The sequence below is a fragment of the Eptesicus fuscus genome, chromosome 3, assembly GCF_027574615.1.
Source record: "Eptesicus fuscus isolate TK198812 chromosome 3, DD_ASM_mEF_20220401, whole genome shotgun sequence".
Taxonomy (NCBI): domain Eukaryota; kingdom Metazoa; phylum Chordata; class Mammalia; order Chiroptera; family Vespertilionidae; genus Eptesicus; species Eptesicus fuscus.
In genome coordinates, this window is record NC_072475.1 from 100,987,180 (window position 1) to 100,999,110 (window position 11,931).

Sequence of the window (11,931 nt, forward strand, 5' to 3'; positions counted from 1 at the left end):
CACCTTGACATGCCACATTTCTTAATCCTATATAATAAAGGGGTAATATGCAAATTAACCCTCATGCCCTCACAAGATGGCTATCAACAAACAGGCCAGCAGAGGGGTTATTGAGGGACGACCAAATGACTGAACAGTAGGCTGCATGGGGCAACCAGGTCAGCAGGGGGCCCGAGAGGGGTGACCAGGCTGGCAGGGGGGGGGGGCAGTTGGGGGGAACCAGACCAGCATGGGAGGCAGTTGGGGATGACCAGGCTGGCAGGGGGAACAGTTGGGGGCAACCAGGCCGGCATGGGGGGGGTCAGTTAGGGGCGATCAGGCCAGCACGCAGAGTCAGTGAGGGGCAATCAGGACAGCGAGGGGGGGGCAGTTAGGGGTGACCAGGTAGGCAGGCAGGTGAGCGATTAGGAGCCAGCGGTCCAGGATCGGGCCTAAACCAGCAGTCAGACATCCCCCAAGGGGTCCTGGATTGGAGAGGTTGCAGGCTAGGCTGAGGGATGCCCCCCCCCACCCCCCGTGCACAAACTTTGTGCACCAGGCCTCTAGTTTAGTTATAAGAGGTAAGAAAGGACTTGTGTCCAGACACAAACCGTCTCCCTTGCTTTCACACTTGAAGGTGTACACTCACTTTTTTTTTTTTTTAATGCTGATAGGAGGAACATGGACATATTGAATATATCTCATTTTTCCAGGTATACAACACTCCCCACTTTTCCAACCTAAAATTAAGAAATCAATATTTTAAGCATTTTGCTGGGTTTCCTCTTAAGGCCTTCTTCTTTTTTGGCATCTTAAGGAGTTGTTTTTCCTGTTTTCTCCACTGTCTGATCCTACACTCAGTGGGAGGAGGTCCAAACTGTCTCTCTGCAGCTCTATTTCCATACTCTTTTGCATAGCTGATTACATTCAGTTTGAAATTTGCAGAGTAAGACAATCACTTACCGGTATTTATCTTTTTATTTTTTGACATCTTTATGGGCTCAGAACACTCCGGTCCCTGTTGCATCTGAGCACTCTCCACCTCCACCTCCAATTATGGCATCAGCTGACGTCAGTAACAATAAGGCTTGTGATTGGAGGAAGCCTGTTTGACAAGGTATGGGCAGCTACGCACCCGTGCAACTCCCTCCTCCTCTGACTTCCGTGTATAAGATGTCCCTGGATTATCAGTCTAACGATTTTAGAAAATAATAGCGTTTTATAGACAGAAAAGTAAGGTAATGATGAAAAAACTTAATAGCTCTCTACTCAATAGTACCTTGTTCTGCAGGTGTTCCATGCTTGGGTTGTCAATCTGCTTCTGCTGAAAACTATATTTCTGCCCTCTAGCTTTTAATATACAAGTTTTTAAAAATGAATGATTCTTTTCTTCTTCCTAATACTTAAGATTCTTTAGACCAACAGTTCCTTTGTAAAAGATCTAAATTAGACAAGGGAATGTTTCTTTTTTAAATTTCTGCAACTTTCATTCAAGTTGCTCAAGTACTGACAAACCTTACTCATTGAGGCTTCCTAGGAGGGCCTCTGCAAAGGGAAACGGCACTACCAATACCCTGGATTTCTTAGAAACTTTACTGTATTCTTTATCGACTCAAGTAATTAAACATATATCTTGAAGTTGTCCAAAACATCCCAGCACTGGTTTAAAAAAAAATGATCGGCATAATAAACTTTTAGTCCTGTCAAGATAAAGCATCTGGACTGGTTTCCTCAGGGTAGAATGAACATTCTATCACAGTAGTTTCCAGTACTTAACATTTGCCAAGTCCACTGAATACACCACAAAGCCTTTCACAAAAATCAAATCCAAAACTTAATGTCCAGTGTATGCTCTGTTGTATGTGCTAGATGTTAGGTTAGAAATGGACCAAGGGGCTGAAACAACGTTGCTATATACCTGCAAAGTTTAACGTCGTTTTCTTTTGTGTGTGTGTCTTTTTTATTTATTTATTTATTTTTAGTTTAACATCTTTAAGGAAGGGAACACTCAGGTAGCACTTCTAGAGCCCAAAGGCTGTGAATACCTTGTGACTCTTTGCCCTCAGGAGTTGTGCTGTCCTGGGGGCAAACTGGACCCTTGTTCAAGGTAAGCAGGAAGTGCCAGAGAATGAGTGCCTCTGGGAGCAGTCTTCCCCCAGTCATGATGGAGATGTGGTGAACACAGAACCCATTTCAGCACTCACAGGGCATAACTTAGATGTGTCTTACTCTGCCTCCCAGACTTTTTAGAAGAGTTGTGCCTCTGTGGCCCTCAGTGGTAGTCGGCTCAATAAAGTGCAACTTTATAGATCTCTTCTCTTTCTTTCTCTATTTCTTTATTTCCTTGACTGCATCCTGGAGTACACCTATATCCGTATCCTGGCTTTGGACTTGATTGGGATTATGTATCCGGGGTCTCAGCTCTTGCTGAATTATCAGTTCTCCTCCATGTAATCTCACATTTTATCCCTCACCATGCGATCTCTAACAAGATAGGTATCTCCCGTGGCCTTTGTAAAAAATAATACAGATGAAGCCACTTAAAATTGGAATCAGAGTTGCCATCCCAGAGGAACTGCCATCCAGAGGGACATCTTATACCTCAAACCTTTGGAATGCTAAAACAGGGCAAGGCAACTTTTGCACTGGGCCAAAAGCAACTGTTTGCAAAGATAACAAGGAAGCAGATATTACGACTACTGGACTGAAAATTTAAAACATTGTTTAGAATTAGTGTCACCATGTTAGCTTATCTGCAGCTATAGAAATTCCTTCCTTCTATTGATGTAATTCTTCCCTTTCCTTTTCTCTTGCTTTTGCCTCCTAATAAAAATACTATTGGGATTTCTGCCTGAATTAGTGCTTTCTAGATAGCTACTCTTTTGGATCTCAAATAAATGCTTGTTTCATCTCACTTGGCCTTTTAAGTTAAAACAGTTGAGGGCTCCATAGAATGCAAATGTAGAAACTGTCACTTCTTAAGGCTAAGTCCTGTAACTGAAATATTGTCACTTCTTCCACATTCTAGTAGTTAAAGCAGTCCATAGGACATGCCCAAGTGTAAGGAAAACTACAACACAAACACATTGATATCAAAAGATAAGGTTCCTTGAAGACATCAATATAATGAACTACCCACCGTGGATATATGAGAATACTTACTGCAAGTCAACAGCATTAGAAAAAGGTAAGAGGCATGTCTAATACTTAGCACATGATTTAACTAACTCTTCCATCACTCAATGACAGTCAAATGTTAAAAATAGGCTGAGGATAATAATCTACAGCACTCTAATTTTTTTTCTTTAATTACTTTATTCTATAAGGAACTGTGAAGCATCTCCCATGTTCCCTAAATTTTGCTAGGCACTGTGGCAGTACTTGTCCTCAATAAGCATGAGCAATATCATTATTTTGGTAATCTTTTAATGCTTGGCATTATCCTTGTGGCTAGAATGCTTTATGCATACTGTTCTCTCTGCCTGGGTATCACTTAGCTCTTTGATTCATTCTTACCTTCTATCTTTCCTTCTAGTCCATATCTGTGTCATTTCTTTAGGGACATTTCTCCAAGATTCAGAGCTCATTGTACCTTTTCCTTATAACCTTTAGCAGAATCACATCTATTTTTCACTTTTGTTTCAGTCTCCCCACTAGTTCTGAATTCCCTGAGAATAGGAACCCCTGTGTCTTTTGAGTCACCATTTCCCAGCATTGAGCATAGCACCTGAGACACAGTCAGCCTTCAATAAATATTTACTGAATTAATTCGTGATTAAATGGTGGGTCCAGCTAGTTACACATTCTATTTCTTTACAGTTATATTCTGGAAATATACCTTAAAAAACTCATTCTTTCTCAATTGTATCTCCCCCCTCCCAGCAATACTATCTAATAAAAGAGTAATATGCAAATTAACCATCACTCTGCTACACCCACAAGCCATGCCAACCAGCCAATCAGGAGCGAATATGCAAATAAACCCAACCAAGATGGCTACCACCACAGAGAGCAAGAGGGAGGCTTGGGTTTCCCCAGCAATGGAGGAAGCCAAGCTTTCCACCTGCCCTTGCCGGCCTAGGTCTCCACTCAAGGCTACAAAGTTTCAATGATAGAAGATACATAAATCCAAACAGAAATGGTGGCAGCCATGGAGCTGGAAAGAGCAGGAGGCTAGGGTTGCCCCCAGCAATGGAGGAAGCCAAGCTTTCCACACACCCTGGCCGGCCCAGGCCTCCGCTTAAGGTTACAAAGTTTCAATGATAGAAGATACATAAGTCCCAACAGAAATGGCTGCCACCACAGAGCAAGCAGAAGGCTTGGCTCTGCTCCAGGCTACAAAGTTTCAATTTTAGAAGATAAATAAACCCCAGATACCAGGGCCTCCGCTGGAGTCGCCAGAGGGCGTGGCCGGCCTGTAAACCACCACAGGCCCCTCGCCCAGGCTGCCCCACGCCCCAAGGGAACCCCCACCCTGAAACGGGACATCCTTCAGGGCAAACCAGCTGGCCCCCACCCGTGCACCAGGCCTCTATCCTATCTAATAAAAGAGCAATATGCAGATTTACCATCACTCCAACACACAAGATGGTTGCCCCCATGTGATCAAAGATCTTGCCCCCATGTGGACACAAGATGGCCACCACAAGATGGCCAGCAGGGGAGGGCAGTTGGGAGGGACCAGGCTTGCAAGGGAGGACAGTTGGGGGTGATCAAGCCTGCAGGGGAGGGCAGTTAGGGGTGACCAGGCCGGCAGAGGAGGGAAGTTGGGGGCGACCAGGCCTGCAGGGAAGGGCAGTTGGGAGGGACACAGGCCTGCAGGGGAGAGCAGATGGGGGGGGGACCAGGCCTGCAGGGGATAGCAGTTAGGGGTAACCAGGCCTGCAGGGGAGGGCAGTTAGGGGCAAACAGGCTGGCAGGGGAACAGTTAGGCATCAATCAGGCTGGTAGGGGAGTGATTAGGGGGTGATCAGGCTAGCAGACAGAAATGGTTAGGGGTAATCAGGAAGGCAGGCAGGCGAGCAGTTGGGAGGCAGCAGTCCTGGATTGTGAGAGGGATGTCCAACTGTGCATTTAGGCCAGATCCCACGGATGAGGAGAGGGTGCAGGCTGGGCTGAGGGACCCCTCCCCCCCCCCAGTGCATGAATTTCATGCACCGGGCCTCTAGTATATAATATAACCACAACGCAATAGTCAAGGAATGTAAAAACAGCAATAATCCAAAAGTTGTCAACATAATTTAAAAAAACCTTATACAACACACAACTATTAATGACTATCTGAGAATCTCCTTGTTTATTTTTTCTCCCGTGAGCCCAGTGTCTTGAATTCAAGACTTAGGTCCTTTATCTCTATATTGCATATATTTTAGGTAGATTCTAAATACCTGTTGATTCAGTGAATATATACATTTAAATATCATAGTTGATCATTTAACTAAAAACTGCAAAAGAAATGGTATAAGATGATTCTGTTTTTAACTTGAAAGTTAATAATTTAACATCCAATTATTCCAATTAAATATATACTGAAAAATGCAATTAACCTCAGGGACACAATCTGGAATTTAACCTTTTCAAACAGATTCCTACTTCTGAGTTGTTCTCTGGCTAAAATAACAGTCTACTTGTTTAACTTGCCCAGTCTATGATTGGGAAATTAGGCATATGAGTTAAAGAGATGGACAGAGTCTTTTTTATGGTTTACTCAATATAAAATGTATATCACCATCAAATTATATATTTGTCAATTGATTGCATTTAATATTTTAAAAGTCAAGATGCCCCTAAATGTAGGCTACATATCAATTGATATATAGCATACATACAGTATATACACTGAGTGGCCAGATTATTATGCATTCAGAGATCATAATAATCTGGCCACTCAGTGTATATTCCATGTATAATTGTTTTAATATGGCACAAGTTAGAGTATTCTTACTCTACACAGAATATCTATAGCACTTCATTACTATAATACCAATTAAAGATGACATTGTAAATCAAATATAAGTAGCAAATATTTACACAATTTTCAATAGATAGGCTTTCCTAATAAACCTCTGCTCAGTATTGGCCAGAAAATATAAATTATTTCTCAAAAAAGAATATTGCCTGTCTTCTAAATGCTGTGGCTTGCACAAAAACTTGCAAATCCAACAAAGTTTTAGGCTCCTAGTAGACATACAATTTGTCACTCTAGTGCTGGGGCTGTATATGCTTAACCTTTTCTGGTGGACCTTTATGTCCTTGAGAATCATCAGCTCCCTGGAGAACAAACTTGTATTTTAGCATGCAGCTGTACCCTGACTATGTTTTGTATGTTTGAAGAAGCAGAAAAAGCTGGCTGGCATCATTAGCTAGCCATCAGGCAGGGGTGTTGATGGCATTATTAAACAGCTGATAATGATATTAAAAAGGGAAAAATACTCAGCAATAGAAGGCAATATTTTGGAAGCAACATTATATTTTGTTTCTTTTTCACTATCCATTTGTATATGTAAAGCACAAACAAAAGTGACACATTACAAAAGCTTCCTTTTTGCTTACAGGAGGAAATTTCTGAAATTTTAATTCATAAGTATGTATAATAATTTTAAAGTCGTCCCAATTTTTCCATTTTTATTAAACCATCTGCTCATTTGTTCATAATTCAGAAAAACACGAATATTTTTTAGTGTGCTTTAAAATCCACATGTGACATTCTAATAAAAAGAATTGAAAATAGTTCCCAAACCATTGGCAGGATTAGGGATAGTGTTTGAAATTATTTTGAAAAATTCCTTCTATGCCATCTGTTGAGTTCTTTCCCTTTGAATATCAATTTCCCTGCTTATAACTACTTGAAAGACTGACACTGTTTTTTTTTTCCAGTTGTATGAAATCCAACTTCGATTAGAAAGCAGTATACTAGTGTCTTTTCATTTATCTACTTTATCATTATTCATTCTTAATGCCATTATAAACTGTTTTTCCTTGGAATACTAAATTCCAGCTCTATTCTTTGTATGGTTCTACATCAAATCACTTATTAACAGAAAAATTTGGCTTTGAGTAATATTTCAAAAGCTTCACTGTATTAGCATCTCTTATATCCAAACATTAAAACACAGGTAATTTGTAAAATTCTCTTGCACAAACTCAGTTCTGAATTGTACATTAAGAAAATACAGCTGTTGAATATTTAAATGTTAACTGTGATAGCATTTTACATATTTTTTTGTGGTTTGAGAGTGTATTGGTAGATTGGTGTACAAAGGAAAGTAAATTGGCCATGTAATTTAAAATCAGTGATTCCACATTTTGCCTCTGTGGGCCACAACATCCCACATGTGACCTTTGCAGAAAGGGATGGTCAAGCTAAAAGCACCTTCCAGGTTGGTTAAATGCACATTACATAAAAGTCACTGGGCAGAACACTTTCATGGATAACACTATATGATTATTTTCCTGAATTCAGCTTGACTTTCTGCTCATATTTTGGGGATACACTCCCCCCACCCCCGCAAACACAACACACCAACATGCACACATGCACATACACATTTAATCACAACTATAGATATGATCTGCTTTTCCTGGATATACTTATTTTGATTTAAATAGAGGTTTATGTGGCAAACATAACACATAAAGGAAAATAATTTATACCACCTGAAATTTTGTTTGAAAAAATGGTAGCTTCGGAGCTATTTAAGGTAACGTTGCCAGATAAAATACTGACCACCCAGTTACATTTAAATTTCAGATAAATAAATGTTGCTTATTGTATAAAATATGCTTACACTAAATAGTATTTATTGTTTATCTTAAATTCCTTCTGGTATTCAACTGCACAGCTTACATTTGTATTTGCAAAATCTGGCAACCATCATCTAAAGATATCATTTAGTGGTACTATTTTAAACTTATAATTACCATGTAAGTACCATACAATTTTACATTCTCTTTTGGAAGACACTCTTGTTTTAATACAGTCCAATAAAAGCTAAAACATTCTGATCAATTAACTGCTAAATGTGAGAACCCTAGTAGGTTGAAACTATTTGACTAATTGATAAAAAAAAAAAAAACTAATGCTTTTAGCATTAATTTATTTTTCAGATGGCAGTTATAATTTCTAAAATATATAGAAATAATTGCCAAAATTCTTTTTCCCGCTTGTTTCCTACCTCCCTCCCTCCCTCCAGTCCTTCCTTCCTGCCTTGGGGCCTTCCTTAGTTCCTTTGTTCCTTCGTTCCTTCTTTTTACTCTCACTGTGATAGCTGACCTCAAAGATGGTTTCTAATCTCAATGCCATGTTTTCTGGTATTTGTGTACGTTCCTTCCACATTGAATTAAGTTTGTCAGTGTGACTAATAGAATACAAACACCATGATGATAAGTTGCTTCCAATGCATGATCTTAAAATACATTGTTGCTTCTGCCTCAGTCTCTTGATCACTCATTCTGGGGGAAGCCAGCAGGCATGTTGTGAGAAGTATACATGTTGGAGAAATAGGGTCTCCTCCCAACATCCCATGAGACACTGAGGTCTCCTATCATAGCCATGTGAGTGAGCTATCTTAGAAACAGACACTCCAGCCCCAATTAAGCTTTCAGATGATGGCAGTTCTGGCCAACACCTTAGCTGTAACCTCATGAGAAACTTTGATGAGTACATAAGGCAATCTAAGATGGCTAACTCTCAGAAATTGTGTGAGAAAATAAGTATTTGCTGTTTTAAGCCACTAGGTTTTGTGGAGTACTTTGTCGTGTAGCAAAATATAATTAATACTCTCAGGAAATCTGTTTTGAAAACAGATTAAGAAAAAAAATCAATATTCCCTACTAATGCCTTCATTCCATGTAAATATCTTTGAGCCCATGAATCTCTGGAGCAAGGACAACATTCTTAAACCTGATTTCATCTGTTTTCAAAAGCTCATACTTACAACATCATCTAAATCTTGCTATTGAAATCACATATTTTCCTAGCATGCCATTCCTATGTGAATATTAGGAGAGTTTTTTGTATTATTTATACAAATCTAGACCATTCTTCTCACCTTGTCTGAACAAAAGTCCTTGTAGCTGTAGGTGTGTTGTGAAAGACTAAACCCCTTACAGCATGAATAACACACTCAACCTTGATGATTACCATTCTGTCACACCACTTATCTTCTTTTCTTGTAGACAGTATTCTAATGACCCTAAGCAATAAACCTCTAAAACCTATGCCTTGATGTAATTGCTATAGTTATTATACTGATTGTTGTCTTTACCACCTGACCTTTCAAAGTCCCCAAGTATCAAAAACTAACATTTTTATGAAAATTAAATGCATTTATATCCTTCTTTCATTAATATAAGAATCAATTAATGAACACATTCACATGGTATTTATATTTAAAACCAACCAAACAAAAGAAAACTTCCTTTATTTGGATCAAACCAACACCTAACCCCCTTACTTCTTTATACCCTTATTTATCATTCTGGTGTCACACAATATTCATTTGTTTTTAACCATGTTCCTTTTCATTAAATTATATGATTTATTTTATGAAAGATCTCAGGCTAATGTTTTTACATGTTTATACTCAAGACTGTCATGGGAATACTGCATCATCATATTATTATTTTTTTATTATTGTTTTTTTTAATCCTCACCGAGGAAATTTTTCCATTTATTTTTTTTTTTGTTGTTTTGTTTAGAGAGAATGGAAGAGAGAAGGAAAGACAGAAACATCAATGTGAGAGAAATATATTGATTGTTTGCCTCCTGCATGCGCCCCAACCAAGGTCCAGGCCTGGAGGAGCCTGCAACCTGAATCAAACCCAGGACCCTTCGGTCTGCAGACCGAGGCTCTATCCATTGAGCCAAACCGGCTGGGCTATTATTATTTTTTAAATTATTTCTTTAATCCTCACCTGAGGATATTTTTTTCACTGATTTTTTTAGAGAGAGTGGAAGATGGAGGGAGAGAGAGAGAGAGAGAGAGGTAGAGAGAGAGAGAGAGAACGAGCGAGAGAGAGAGAGAGAGAGAGAGAGAGAGAGACATTGATATGAGAGAAACACATCAATTGGTTGTCTCCCAGTACACCCAACTGGGATCCAGCCTGCAACCGAGGTACGTGCCCTTGACCAGGAATCGAACCCTAGAACCTTCAGTCCTAGGCCAAAGCTTTAACCACTGAGCTAAACTGGACAGGGCTGCATCATTTTATTTTTCCCTTAATCCACAGGGATTAATGATAGCAAAGTGTAATCATAGATATGAGACTCTCAGATTTACTATGTTACTTGTGTTTTATACAACTACCCTACATGGTATAATATTTTATTTTTATAATTTTAAAATCTCATCACATTTGTGATTCATCTCATTTAAACACATAAAAGTATTTCTTAATAGTATAAGACCACCTTTTAGTCACTATAAAATGTTTAAAAATACTACGTATGTTAATTTCTAAAAATATTTCAGAAATGTCTAATTAGTAAGATTTGTGTACTTTTTTTAACAATTCCTTTTAAATATATTTGGTTTTTGCTGAAAATAAAAAGCCATTGTGTTATACCTTTATAAAGCCAAATAATTAGGTATTTTTAAAAAGATATATTTAAATAGTATACTTCTTGATAAAATGGTTTACCTCTTGTTCTACTTATTTCTATAGAGCTGGTTGTGTTCAAATGAGGCTGATATTTTACATTTCTCTGAAATGAGGCAAGTTGGTTCTTCTACATTCTCAACTACTCAAGGAACACAAACCCTTTATACTAAAATTATAAGTAGAATTATTTAATAAAAATTTAAATAAATAGCTATTATTTTATCAGTTTGAAAAAAATTAAGGTATGAGAGTTTTGTCATTCAACTAGTAAAAAACCCAAAGGATTTTATGAAATGAAGAGTAGAAATATTTTAAGATATATATATATATATATATATATATATATATATATGAGCTTTAAGACTTTCTAAGCATTACATTTTCAAGAAAACACAAAAAAATATTCCAAAAGGGTTTACTTATTTATTTGCCAAGCTACTCTCTAAGTTTTAGGCACTGTACTAGGGGTTAGGATTGAAAAGGCTAATGTTTATAATCTACTTTTAGAGATGTTGATAATTGAATTTATATAAATGTCAAAGCAGATCCTTTGCTTTAGCTAAGGATACAATTGACAATTTGAAAGTGTTTTTATCAATTAATCTTAGAAAAACAAAATAAGAGGGCTAGTGAAATTTTCTGTAAAGTGAATCTGAGAACATTGAATCCATGAAAATTCACCTACCAGTGTAGTGAACTTTTGGGTACATTCTGTAATGGAATGGAAATTTGAGGGCACATGGTAAGTCTAGAGGAAAGTGAGTGCCAATTACTTCTGAGTCCTAAGAAAATCTAGAACCAGCAAGCATGATCAAGTATTGTCAGAAGAATCTGGTATCCATGATTTTTATTAATGCCTGAATAACCATGTCATGCCTACCCTTCCTTATGTTCAATCAATATCAATTAACTATTTTAGTACAACATTCTGTTAAATATCAACCTGAATATGATGCTCAGGTAGTCCTCTAATTACTTATCTATGTGTATGATGGCTAGTTCATAGTAGGTTTGTAATAAATAATGAAATAATAAAATGAATGAGTATCCATAGGTAATTCATAAAATAAATTTGAATTGGTAATATTAGAATTATGTTGCTTACTGAAGTAATTAATTATATCATGTCTTGTAGTTGATAGTTCTTAGAATAACCCACTGATATAAAAAACACTCAACGTTTGTTGTTTAGTACGAATGTGAACATTGCTGTGATCAGTAAAAACTGATCAAATATAAGAAATAATGGTGATGGTTAGAAAACCCCATTGCTGTTCTAATATCATCAACTATAGTCATCATGCTGGTCATTAGGTCCACAGAACTTAGTTATACTTTATAGCTACAACT